We start from the raw sequence: 12,820 nt of genomic DNA, 5'->3' as shown, positions 1-12,820 counted from the left end.
CCATCCTTTTCTCGGACTGGGACCTGTTCATATACGTTCTTGGCAGATGATCCAGAAGTGGTTTGCCATTGCCTTCTTCTGTGTGTGAATGGATGCCACGGAGAAACCGGGGAAGCCCCCGGAGGAAAACTCCGTGTTGCCTAGACCACGGCCTTGCCCAACACAAGTTATAAATTCGGGTACCGCCGGGAATCGAACCCGAGACCCCAGGATTACAAGGCCAGCGTTCTAACCGCTAGACCACCGCATCGAATTGTTATTTGGGTCCAAAGTGTTTTTGGAACATTCATCAAAACATATTGCCCCTCTGAACCCAAAACGAGATAAAGTTATATAATTAAAACAAGTAAAGATGGTTGTTTCTTGGGATGTTGCGTCGTGTAGTCTGCTAGAAGTTTACCGACGTTTCAGACAGTACGATCTGCCAAAAGTGTGAACTCATGTTGGCCCCACAGACACGCAGAACCGACGCTGACTGCTGCAGGCAGTAAGGACGGATGTAACAGATTAACCTACCCCACGCATCTGACACGCGGATGGTATGGGAGGTTTGGGGGTGGCTGTCTGTACTGAGCACGATGCAGTTACGGAATGATCTATTTGTTTATATATTTAACGACGCTGTCAGTACCTAAGACTAAGAAGATGATTGGATATGAAATGAATCCGTCGTGACGTAATTTATAGTGGTGTCCCGGAATTTACCTGGAGATACTGAGGAAAACTGCGAGGGACTTCACGAAATAGCATTGTTGGCCATAGGACTACGATGTTAATGAAGAATGAAGTTAAATCTGAAGGTAAATATCATTACGTGCCTGGCAGTTATCTGACATGGAGGTAAAACTCCCATGATTCATTAACATTCTCGTCGCCTATTCCGCAGAAGTAGTTGACAGAGAGCTGGAGAGACTTCATCTGTAAAATTTTAGATTCTCAGGGTGGCAAATACGAAAATGTCAGCTTTAAGGAATACAGAGTCGAACAGACTCGTAGAAATTTAAGGATGACTTATCGTCCTGACGATAGAGGCAGCACGCACCTCTGAAACATCGGTCCACTTCTATGAAACAACAAGGCGCAATATTCCCAAAAACCCGGTTCCATAAAAGGTAGATAATTTCTTCAGAAGCCGAGCGTACAATTTTGGCTTTCTCAAGAAGGACTCAACAACACGGAGTTAGTTCGTTAATTATAAGAAATCTTTAAACATGTTTCAAAGGGATCATACACAAGCAAAGTGAGAACAGCCTACTAGTACCAGTTTAACAGGTTCCTTACGTAATGCAGGGCAGATATTTAAAAATAAAGTTACAAAACGTCGCGGCTGATTGGTTAAACCTCCTGCTTCGTATACTGGAAGCTCCTGTTCAAATCCTTGACCCAAAGACCGGATTTTCTAAGGTTTCCGAGAAATTTATCAGTCCTTTTTGGCATATTCCAGGGGAGTACATTGAATTAGACCACGGCAGTTTAATTGCATCTCCTTTCCAATCCACTGTTCAAGAATCCTTCGATTTTATATTGTATGTGCGACTCATATCGTTACATATATATCACGAATAGATAATAAAAACTTTATATTATCGTTGTATTAATTTGGTTCTAATTCGTAAATACGGACTTAATATGAAGTTGAATAAATTCGCCAACAATTCAAGCTGGACCAAAAATCTTCTCGAATAAATCAGTTACTACAGCGTGGTATTACATAAAGTGCGAACTTTTATGCTTTATAGCAAAAAAATCGTCTTATGAATTGTATGATTTGATACGAATTAATTTTTTCCCACTGATGATGGCCTCTTGAGGTCGAAACGCGTTTAGCACCAAGCGTATTTTGAAAGTGTGAACAGTTTTTGTTTGTATTTTTTTTATTATTTAGTGTTCTGTCTGACGACAGGTCCATATGAACAGGATCCTTCCATCCTTTTCTCGGGCTGGGACCTGTTCATATACGTTCTTGGCAGATGATCCAGAAGTGGTTTGCCATTGCCTTCTTCTGTGTGTGAATGGGATGCCACGGAGAAACCGGGGAAGCCCCCGGAGGAAAACTCCGTGTTGCCTAGACCACGGCCTTGCCCAACACAAGTTATAAATTCGAACCCGAGACCCCAGGATTACAAGACCAGCGTTCTAACCGCTAGACCACCTCATCTTATTATTATTTAGTGTTCTGTCTGACGACAGGTCCATATGAACAGGATCCTTCCATCCTTTTCTCGGACTGGGACCTGTTCATATACGTTCTTGGCAGATGATCCAGAAGTGGTTTGCCATTGCCTTCTTCTGTGTGTGAATGGAGTAATTGTTGGGATGCCACGGAGGAAAACCCCGTGTTGCCTAGACCACGGCCTTGCCCAAAACAAGTTATAAATTCGGGCACCGCCGGGAATCGAACCCGAGACCCCAGGATTACAAGGCCAGCGTTCTAACCGCTAGACCACCGTGGCTGATCTTTTGTTTGTATGCATGATTATAAATATTTTTCCAAGTACATTTCCTCTTGAACTCTACCTTCCTTATAATATGTGATGTCCCTATTATAGTATTTTTTGTGTAAGAATCTATTAAACTCTTTCCTGGAGTCTTAGTCCTTTAATTGTTATTTTATTAATACCTGGTGTAACGTAAAGCTGTAAGAAAGTATCATCTTTTGTTACATCCAATTTTTAATGACACGTGAATATGAATACACTTTAATTAGACTAAAATCCTTAATACTCTATGGAGGAGACGCCTTGATGTTCAATCTTTTATAGACAAAATTTGGTGTTGGTCCATTTAGGAAACTAACACTTCGCATGCCCACTAGGTCAATCAGAATCTACTCTACTTTTACTATTCGTCGTAACTTCAAGGTCAATTCTTTGGCCAGATGCGTTCTGCTGCCAACTGCAGCCTGTAATAGGAGCACTGACATCTTTAATAAAGATTCTATTATGCTTGAGGTTATCAGTCAGCTTTTTAACCAAAATATTTATATTTTCTTGTATATCCTTTTTTATTATTGCATTAATATTGTGTTTATATTTTAATACTTGCCTGTTATTATCTTTTCAAGCTGTTGTCAGCAACATTACTTAATAAATTGAACTGAATAATTATTCGCCTTTCGCTGAAGAAACACGTACAACTTACGTCATGCAATCGTTGTTCCGTTTCCTTCCACATCCTTTACAATTAATTATTCGCAATCATCTTGTCATTCGACGCTAAACAGTCTTAGCTACTGAAAAAGCGTCGATAAACAAACATTCCTGAGAAGGTAGCAACTTGACAAACTATTCCCTGCCTTTTGTGTAACCAAAGTTAATTTCCATTTTCGCTGTTAACCAATCACCGGCCGCCATCCTAAGCCCAAGCACGTCTTAATAACAGGCCGGACCGTCGAGGAAAGAAGCTACAGCAAGTGACATCTATTGACCGTTCATTTACACTAGCGAGACAGTCGCGAAGCGGGCACAAGGCGGTTATTCTGTGTCGGGCTCATTCCGCATTGCATCTTGAACGATAAGGACGAGATATACCAATTATTTTATACTATTATTAGAACTGTTTTTTTTTTTGAACCTACGAAAGTTAATATTTCTATTAACTCAACGTGCTTCATACTTCTAACATTATTTTATGACTTACAAATACACACTGCGAGAGAGGAAAAGACCGCGAATTTACAGCACACAAGGAGAGAAAACCCAGTCCTTTCTTGACCAAACAGGAAGTTAAATTATTACGTTTAAGCTGTGTAATTAGTGCGTGCGGGTTAAGGTTTCTGCCAGCGTCTTGTATTTGTTTGATTCAAAAAATTTGTCAGTGTATCGGAATGGCAATGACTGTGTCTAAAGTAAAACGTAAACTGGGATCGCTTCCTTAAACAGCGTTAATCAATCGATCTTTTAACGGTGAAGCGTTGTGTTTTCTCTGAGGTACGGACTGAAGGATTTATATAGACGACCTTCAGTTTCATGGGGGTAAAGATGTTTTCTGAAAACATTAGTATCGTCTTACAACCGCACGTGACCGGACATCTGCTATCTTCCTTCAACATTTAGTGGCAATTTCGGTAACGTCACTGCTTTGTTCTCGGGGCTTCCCCGCGTCCAGAGAAATGACAGGCACTTTTTTTCGATCTTCGAGTTCCCCTGCACTTACTTGACACTGTGTTAAACGTAACAAATCTGTGTAGACCCCCAGAATTTTTTTTTCCTTCCGTCGAGAAAATTGTATACGAACACTGAGAGCTATGAAACAGAATAGAATAAAATAAAATAAAATAAAATAAAGGGAGAAAGCCACAATAATCTAAAACAGCCCATAGATTCATCTGAATGGTGCCACCGTTCTGTCGGGGTCAAAGGAGACGAGGAGGCAATAAATAAATCCCCTAGGCCGCATGAGTGGAAGCAAGTGCCAGCAGGGGACGGGGGAAGAAAAAGATTGTGGGATGGGGCGTGGGGGAATGGCGTTATATCTACTCTCAAAGAGAGGGAGGTGAGACGCAGAGAAACAGAGAATAAGAGAGACAAGAAGTGGTCACATGTATACGAAGAGGCCGAGTCTCACAACTGCACGTCTTTCGAGAGCTACTGTAAGCGGTTTCTTCTTTAAGTGGCGACAATGGAATCGTTGTTTAGAGGCTCCCAGATTTAGACCACTAAAAATTGACGCGGTAAATCTTTCAGCGTTTTAACGTTCAGAGGAGCGTTTTTTTATTTAAAAATCCTAACATACCAATCCCTCGATTTATGAACGTAGTTCGATGAAAACTGCTCTTAAGGTGAAAAATTCGTAAATAGAAAAATAAAATTCACATTAATTTTAATGTAAAAAAAAATTCTGCCTGGTTCCCAACTCCGAGGGAAATCAGCCAATATCTTTCCCACGTACGAATGTCAGAATACCAACGTACCAAAAAAAAACAAGAACAGTGTTACATTTTATGAGTTATTATTTGCTTAATCCTGCAAAATACTAATGAATTGTAAAATTAAAAGTTTAAATTCTGAAGCAGTTACTGTAATAACAGCATAAACATCAGAATGTTAATCAGCGAACGTAAAATAACCATAAAAATAAATAATAAAAAAATAACTAATTCTTCGTTTTATTGAAAATGACGTTCGTAGATCGAAAAATTTGTACGAATTTACAAGATCAGAAACACAGACACATTGAACCTAACCTCTATACTTGAGGGCTTTGTTTTCTGGGACAGACTCCAATTGTAGAGGACAGAGAAAATTACACATCGAAGAGCTTCGTAATTAAGAAGGTGGTCAGATAAACGAAAATAAAGTGGAATGGCCATGTAGCATGCATCCGCCATATTACAAATGCATAGATAATTTTTTATCGAAAAAATATAAGGGAATGGACCACTTTGAATACCTAAGCACTGTTAAGAGGATAATATTAAAACGAAGAAACAGGACTGGATTCATCTTTGATGAGAACAGTGAAGTGTGAACACCTTCGGGTTTCATACAAGACGAGAAATCTCCTGACTAGATCACCAACTACTAGCTTCTGAAGGACGAATCTGCTGTACGCAGTTAGACGACTTCCATTCTCGATATCTAGGGGCAATTTTAGTTCGGGTTAATTTTCGTTTGGGTTACAAAGTAATTACTTCCATAAGTTACTTAAGGTCGCTTTATCAACTTCAGATATCAGCGAACGATAACGAGTATGGAGAAATAAATGTATTAAAACATTATTGGTTTAACTGCCGTCAGAACAAACTGCGAGTAATTAATACGAAATGGCGGTGGCGTGTTCTTGAGACACAATCCAGAGATGGCCTTGGCAATTGAATAAAACTGAGAAAATACTGACAGTGTGTGGCAGCGAGTTTTCTTAAGCCAGCGGTTCTCAACAAGAGTGCCGCGAGCCCTTGCCAAGGGAGCCACGAGGCTATGAATAGTACAATTATTACATAGAAATTAAATTCACAGATTAATAAATAAAATAATTGTTAATACGTAATTAATTATTATTATTATTATTAGTGTTCTGTCTGACGACAGGTCCACATGAACAGGATCCTTCCATCCTTTTCTCGGACTGGGACCTGATCATATACGTTCTTGGCAGATGATCCAGAAGTGGTTTGCCATTGCCTTCTTCTGTGTGTGAATGGAGTAATTGTTGGGATGCCACGGAGGAAAACTCCGTGTTGCCTAGACCACGGCCTTGCCCAATACAAGTTATAAATTCGGGCACCGCCGGGAATCGAACCCGAGACCCCCAGGATTACAAGGCCAGCGTTCTAACCGCTAGACCACGTCATCTTATTATTATTTAGTGTTCTGTCTGACGACAGGTCCATATGAACAGGATCCTTCCATCCTTTTCTCGGACTGGGACCTGATCATATACGTTCTTGGCAGATGATCCAGAAGTGGTTTGCCATTGCCTTCTTCTGTGTGTGAATGGAGTAATTGTTGGGATGCCACGGAGAAACCGGGGAACCCCCGGAGGAAAACTCCGTGATACCTAGACCACGGTCTTGCCCAACACAAGTTATAAATCTGAGCACCACCGGGAATTGAACCCGAGACCCCAGGATTACAAGGCTAGTGTTCTGACCACTAGACCACCGTGGCGCGTAATTAATTAAAGCATAATAATAATAATAATAAAACTTATATTTGAAAGTGGAAGCAGAAATCAGCAACAATTGAGTTACAACAATATCTAAGAAGATACCTCAGCCCACTCCTTGGAACAAATTAATTCGCACGGACTCCGTTTGTTGACGGAGTCTGCCCCGAAAAAGCAAACACAACGTCACTCAGATATTTCGCAAGTTGCGTTGAGTGTAGCGTACTTTATTGTAAAGAATTCCCGTTTTAAAAAACGAATTATTAGAAGAAGTGTCCCTGAAACAGATGTACTTGTTACATGGAGACGTAAAAGTAATATTAATCAATAACACATTATTATTTTTTTACCTTTTTTATATTATATAACACTTTAATAAATGAACAGTTGAACTGAGGAAATTATTGTATTTAAATATTTCATTTTTGTCCATATTTCGGTTATTTCATTTTGTAAGTTTTTTCTGGATTTTATTGTTTTTATTTAGTATTAATATTTTATTTTGCACGTTATCTATGTATTGTTTTACAATTTAATTCAATTATTATATTACTTAGGCATATCATTTAGCCCATTTACATGTGAATTATTATTCAATAAATGAATTAAATTATATCATTATTAATACGGTACATTTATATATTTAATTTATTTGTTTCTTTGTTTTTGTATTTGTAATGTTTTACTTTTAATATTATTATATTTTATCCTCTACTGTTGTCAGTGCTTGGCTGTTATTGGCCTTATTTCGCTGTTGTCTAGCACTTAAATAAATTAATTGAATTACTATTATTAATATTATTAAGAGAGGACGAAAAAGTATGCAGTGCTCCATTCACGATATAAATACATGGGGAGGAGGGGGAGATGGGGGGGGGAGTCTACAGCGGCACGTGTTTCGTCGTCGTCATCATCATAATCAGAGCAGCTCTGATTGTGAGTTGAGAGTCGCGTCTACGAATATAGTTTCGCGTCTTTGCACCCCAATCACGTGGTGGTGAGTTCAAAGCATCGAGAACAAACACTTCGAAAAAGGGAAAAAATAAGACGAAACGTAAATCCAGCAAGAGAGAATAATGAACGGTCATAAAAGTATCTTCAGGTCCATTAAGCGGTGTGAATACAGCTCATAAAAAGTAATCTACAAAAAACATACGTCTCTAAAATATGATGGGTTCAACAGTACAAGTGCGTCCACATTTTGAGTTTCCAAAAAAATGAAAATAAAAACAAATGAAAATTAACTATTCTCTTGTGATAATGGTTGGTTCGTTGTGGCCTACCAAACATCATATTTTACTATACTTAACCATAAACCTCCGAAAATACGGAAATTTATACACATCTTTGCATCTTCTAGATTCCAGTAACTCAGCTGAACACTGTACTTACGTACACATCACAAAGGCAACGTAATACGTTAAGGTTAAATCCACAATACAAATACCCACACAATTTCGTAAACCTATATTTTTGTAACCCCTATCCATAAACGTCTCCTGTTAAGGTTGGCTCTGGGGCCCACCCAACCCCTTAACCAATGGGTACCGGGGTCCTTTCCCGGGGGTAAAACCACTCACCCCATCTAGTGCCGAGGTTAAGAATGAGTAGGAGCTATATGGCCTCTCCCCCCAAGCGCCTATATGGCGTATAGTGGGATAACTTTACTATTTTTTTTACTTTTATATATAATTTAAAATTAAACTATAAAATTTCGCTTCTGATCTTCACTTTTACGTCTGTAAAGTTTACATCTCGTTTTAAGTTCTCCGTCAAGACTGTTAAGAGCTTCTTTATTGAAATCGATAATTATTTCGCATAAAATTGCTTTATTATGCAGTATGTGGAATGAGTTACAAACAGGGTGTATCCAGACGTCTCATTAATTAGCGATGCATTGCTTACAAGATGTTCTAGAATAGATGCCATGTTGCTGCTTAAATATGCATGATTCAAATCCCCGTTCATAACAACAAACCTATAAACTTTACTCATTCGGCTGTATTAAGAGCCCTCAGGCTTTCAAAACCCAGGACCACACTCGCCCTTTCTTATAATTTCAACAACGACATGTAGAAACTTCTTTTGTATTTTACTAAAAACAAATAAAAACAACAAACGATTCAATTATTCCCTATATTAAATCTCTTATTTTTATTTGTTCACTTTTGAAACAGAACTTACACATTTATTTTCATTTATCAACTGCTCAATTAATTTAGCTTATTAATCCTCGTGTTATTTATTCTCTTCCTCAATCCTTCGTCATTTTATACATGTTCAATTCCGTTTGTATAACTGCCATCATCAGGACTATAATCACTCTGATGATAGAGGCAGCAAGGACCTCTGAAACTCTCGTAAACTTCTACCAGACTACACGAAATTCTTCCCAGAAGACAGAAGCCTTCTAGGGCAAAGGAAAACGAGAGGACGTTGGATATACCGAAAGCTGTAATGCGAAATTATTGTCAAGGTCACTACGACGTGCCTCAAGGCTCGAGTAACAGAAACTATTCCTTGAGGTAGGTTTCAAAGCCATGAACTTGTACATGATCACCGATACAAAAAGAGCGACGTGTTTTGTCTTGTGTTCATCGATACGAACGATACATGAACCAGGTCACAGTAGTACCAATTGCAGGGCCACAGAGAACAGTTAGTGTAGGCGTATGTGGGGTATTCAGATCCAAAATGGCTGAGGGTTCGCGAGAAAAGTTGGGCGGGGGACACAGAAAGGTTGAAATATATGCTCGTTTCTCTTGAAGGGTGGATAAAACTGGACACCCGCTCCATATAAAAACAAATAACGACTTACCTCAACCCGATGTTAACACGACTGAATGAATTAATTTCTTTAACTCTACACTTTTAAATATTTGCGATTTAATTACAAATCCGAATGTCAGTAATGCGTTTGGATACGTAGAGAAACGAGTAGTCGATACACACACGCCAGATTATAAATCGACTCTCTCTCATTCTTTCTCTAACAGATGAGATTTTAAGGGACATGTTTCGATTATATCTCGATCTGGTCACAAATTAACGCGGTAAACAGACAAACCGAACAAATATTGAGCAACCACTCAATATTTATTTCTATTGCGTAATAAATTTCAACCTTTTTTTTTAATTTTATATATTGAGCAAACCTTCAATACAGACTCGATATAATCGATATTACTTCATAATAATACTGAAGACAGTGGCTGTCTTCCGCGTGTTAATTTATAAAATGTCTCTAATCCATAAAATACTAACTGTAATGCATTTATATGCGTGTATCTTAATTATGCAAATAGTAAGTTTTGAAATAAGTTAAAATTTCTCGATATTGGTCCGATATGTTACAACGCCATTTCGATATAAGAACCTACAAACTCAAAATACATTTGATTCGATCATATATCATATTCTCACGGCAACGATTATAAACATGGCTGTCTTCAGCAAAACACCAAACAGTCTAATTGATATTCACCGACGTTTCAGAGAACATTACTGCCTCCATCTTCAGGGTCAATATCATTATAATCCTGACGATAGAAGCAGTAAGCTCCTCCGAAACATCAACAATGAGACAATAATGCGATCTGTAATAATAGCTGGAAACGCAGGCACGCGCTCGGCGCCGCGACGCGGAGTGGCGTCAATGTGTCGGGGTCACGAGCGACGCTGTCAGAAAGAAAGAGACCAAGAGAGGGGAGGAACGGCATGGAAATCTCACCCCCTCCGCGTAGCCGCAACGCTGCAAACCCCCTCCGTTAGCAAAGAATTTCGACAAAAACAGTAAGCCTTGGTAACATGTTTTGTTAGTTCATGACGTAATCGAGCGGTCTTGTGGCATGGAAACGGTAAGACACCGCTCCCTGCGTCTGAGATTCAAATTGAACAGAAAAAAAAATTAAACCTGGCCTTTGTTTTGTCTCGACCGACTTCACAGCCAACGTCTTAAATATTTTAAACCCCAATTCCCCATCTGCTTCACCAATTAACAACACTTCCTTATTCGATTCTCACTGTAAACAGCGATTATTTCTTTAACCAGCGTTAACCATTCGATCTTTGTAATGGTGAAGTGTTGTGTTTACTTCGCGGTAGGGGCTGGATTCTTAAATATTACTTACACGAGCTTTGGCTTTGAAGAATTAATAAGATATTCGACTTTTTACTCATTCTGTCGAAGATTACTTCACATTCTCCAACACTAATCCATCCATAATCCAGTCTAGTCTTAAAATGTTTCAGAATAAATGTCAACGTTAACTCTATAATGAATTTTAAGTAACCGTGATCCAAAATTAGCAACTCCGTTCTTTTCCTTGATTATGGCTTAATACATAATTGCATATTCGATAGTTTAAATGGTGAAAGGATCAGATGTCTAAAGACTGTGAAACTCTGTCAGCTAATAATTTGGTTAAATTTCATTCTAACAGTAGAAATTTCGCCATACGACAAAGAACAAAAATATTTTCTTAACTCTCGTTAAAGGTATTATACTGAATTCACAGACGGATCATAACCTATACCTGATTTGACTAGGAAATATTACCAACAAAAGACTTCCTCTTAACTTAAAATAACTCTTATCATAAAGTCTCTGAAAAATCAGATACGAAACTAACATTTTCTGAATCACCCTGTATAAATAAAATAACTAAATACACTCATTACACATTATGTCAGCACACAGACTAACCTTTCTACTACTTTTTAATTCAAAAGCACACAACATAATTAGCAGTTAAAATTTTAACTTGTTAGATACATTCCTTATTTTTGCGATAAAAAGACTTAACCTTCTGTTATTTATGAGGGTGTTACACGACACGAAATAACCACCTCACCCCCCTTCGCCGCTCTCATAGTTCAAGAAACCGAACCACATAAAAATCAACAGCTCCATATCCACTCAGCGAGGCTCGTCTTTGGAATGTATAAAGATGTACAAAAACTGGGCGCTGGTGGAGCGAAGACACAAACTTCACTACAAGGAACACAGAAACGCAAGAGAGTAGAATTGCTTAGAAGACAAAAAGAATACTGGAGCGAAACCAAGACAAACAGAACAGGGTTAGATTAGAAGAAGCGATTCAGATAAAGTTACGTTCGTGATGTTTACACAGCAAATTCGAATTAAAATAATACACAAATTTAACAAGATATTGTATGTGCGTCATATTGTGATTTATTTAAATAGTATTAAAAATATATTAAAATTGGCCGTCAATCACAATATAAGATAATTAAAAGATTAAAATATCATTTTACGTTCCGTATCGAGTACTCGATTTACATGTGGAACATTTACGACATGTTTCGGCTATATATAGCCATCATCAGGTGTTATGTTATAAACTTTTTAACTTAATTACTGATTTTTACAGATTTTTAAAAATGTTCCACATGTAAATCGAGTACTCGATACGGAACGTAAAATGATATTTTAATCTTTTAATTATCTTATATTGTGATTGACGGCCAATTTTAATATATTTTTAATACAAATTTAACAGTTAGTTGCTTAATTGTAATGCACTAATAAAGTATTTATGAGGCGCACTTCATCTACGTGTGATATGTGCGAGATATCTCGAAAATTGATGACGATTACACGAGAGCCCACACTTGGACACAACCCTGTTCCATACACTTCACTCTTACACTAAACCTAATATTCATCCTAATCGTAATTTCCTTTCAGCCATAATCTAAGCTACAGGCAATGCATAAGCCAAGAATCCAGTTCAAATTAATAAAATTTAAACAGAATTTCCGACACCGTTGTTGAAATTTGTTATATATTTAACGATACTGTCAGTAGCTCATACTATACAGCGTAGTCTTCGACTTTAAAATCGAGAATAATAAAATTCTGTCAGGATAATGACAACCAGCCATCTGAATACGATCCAAGATCCAATTTTTTTTTTTTAATTTCTTATATAATGGATCAATTACTGCCACAAATCTTTAAAGCGTCATTAGAAATTTCTCTCTCGTTTTGAGTCGGTTGTCGGGTTTTTTAAACACGGAATAAGAAAAAACCTGTTGAAGAGGACCATGTTGGGATCCTGCCGTTAACGAAGCAATTCCATCTCGGCAGAAACATGAGAATAATAAATGCAAATTCCCTAGACAGCCTGTTTAAAAAAATAAATTTCTTGTTTACGTTTCGTTCAGCTGATATACCATATTTCATCGCCTA

At 37.9% G+C, this 12,820-nt stretch overlaps 1 protein-coding gene across 4 annotated transcripts in view; it reads right to left on the bottom strand.

Moving 5' to 3' along the window:
• The window catches only part of NfI (Nuclear factor I), a 279,859-nt gene that overhangs the window by 203,271 nt on the left and 63,768 nt on the right, over positions 1-12,820 (bottom strand). The window lies entirely within an intron of this gene.

This window comes from Zootermopsis nevadensis, unplaced genomic scaffold (assembly GCF_977971745.1).
Source record: "Zootermopsis nevadensis isolate Lab colony 2312 unplaced genomic scaffold, Znev_1.0 Znev_ptg000023l, whole genome shotgun sequence".
Lineage (NCBI taxonomy): Eukaryota > Metazoa > Arthropoda > Insecta > Blattodea > Termopsidae > Zootermopsis > Zootermopsis nevadensis.
The sequence above is the reverse complement of the archived record's forward strand: the minus strand, read 5'-3'. Positions and strand labels throughout refer to the sequence as shown.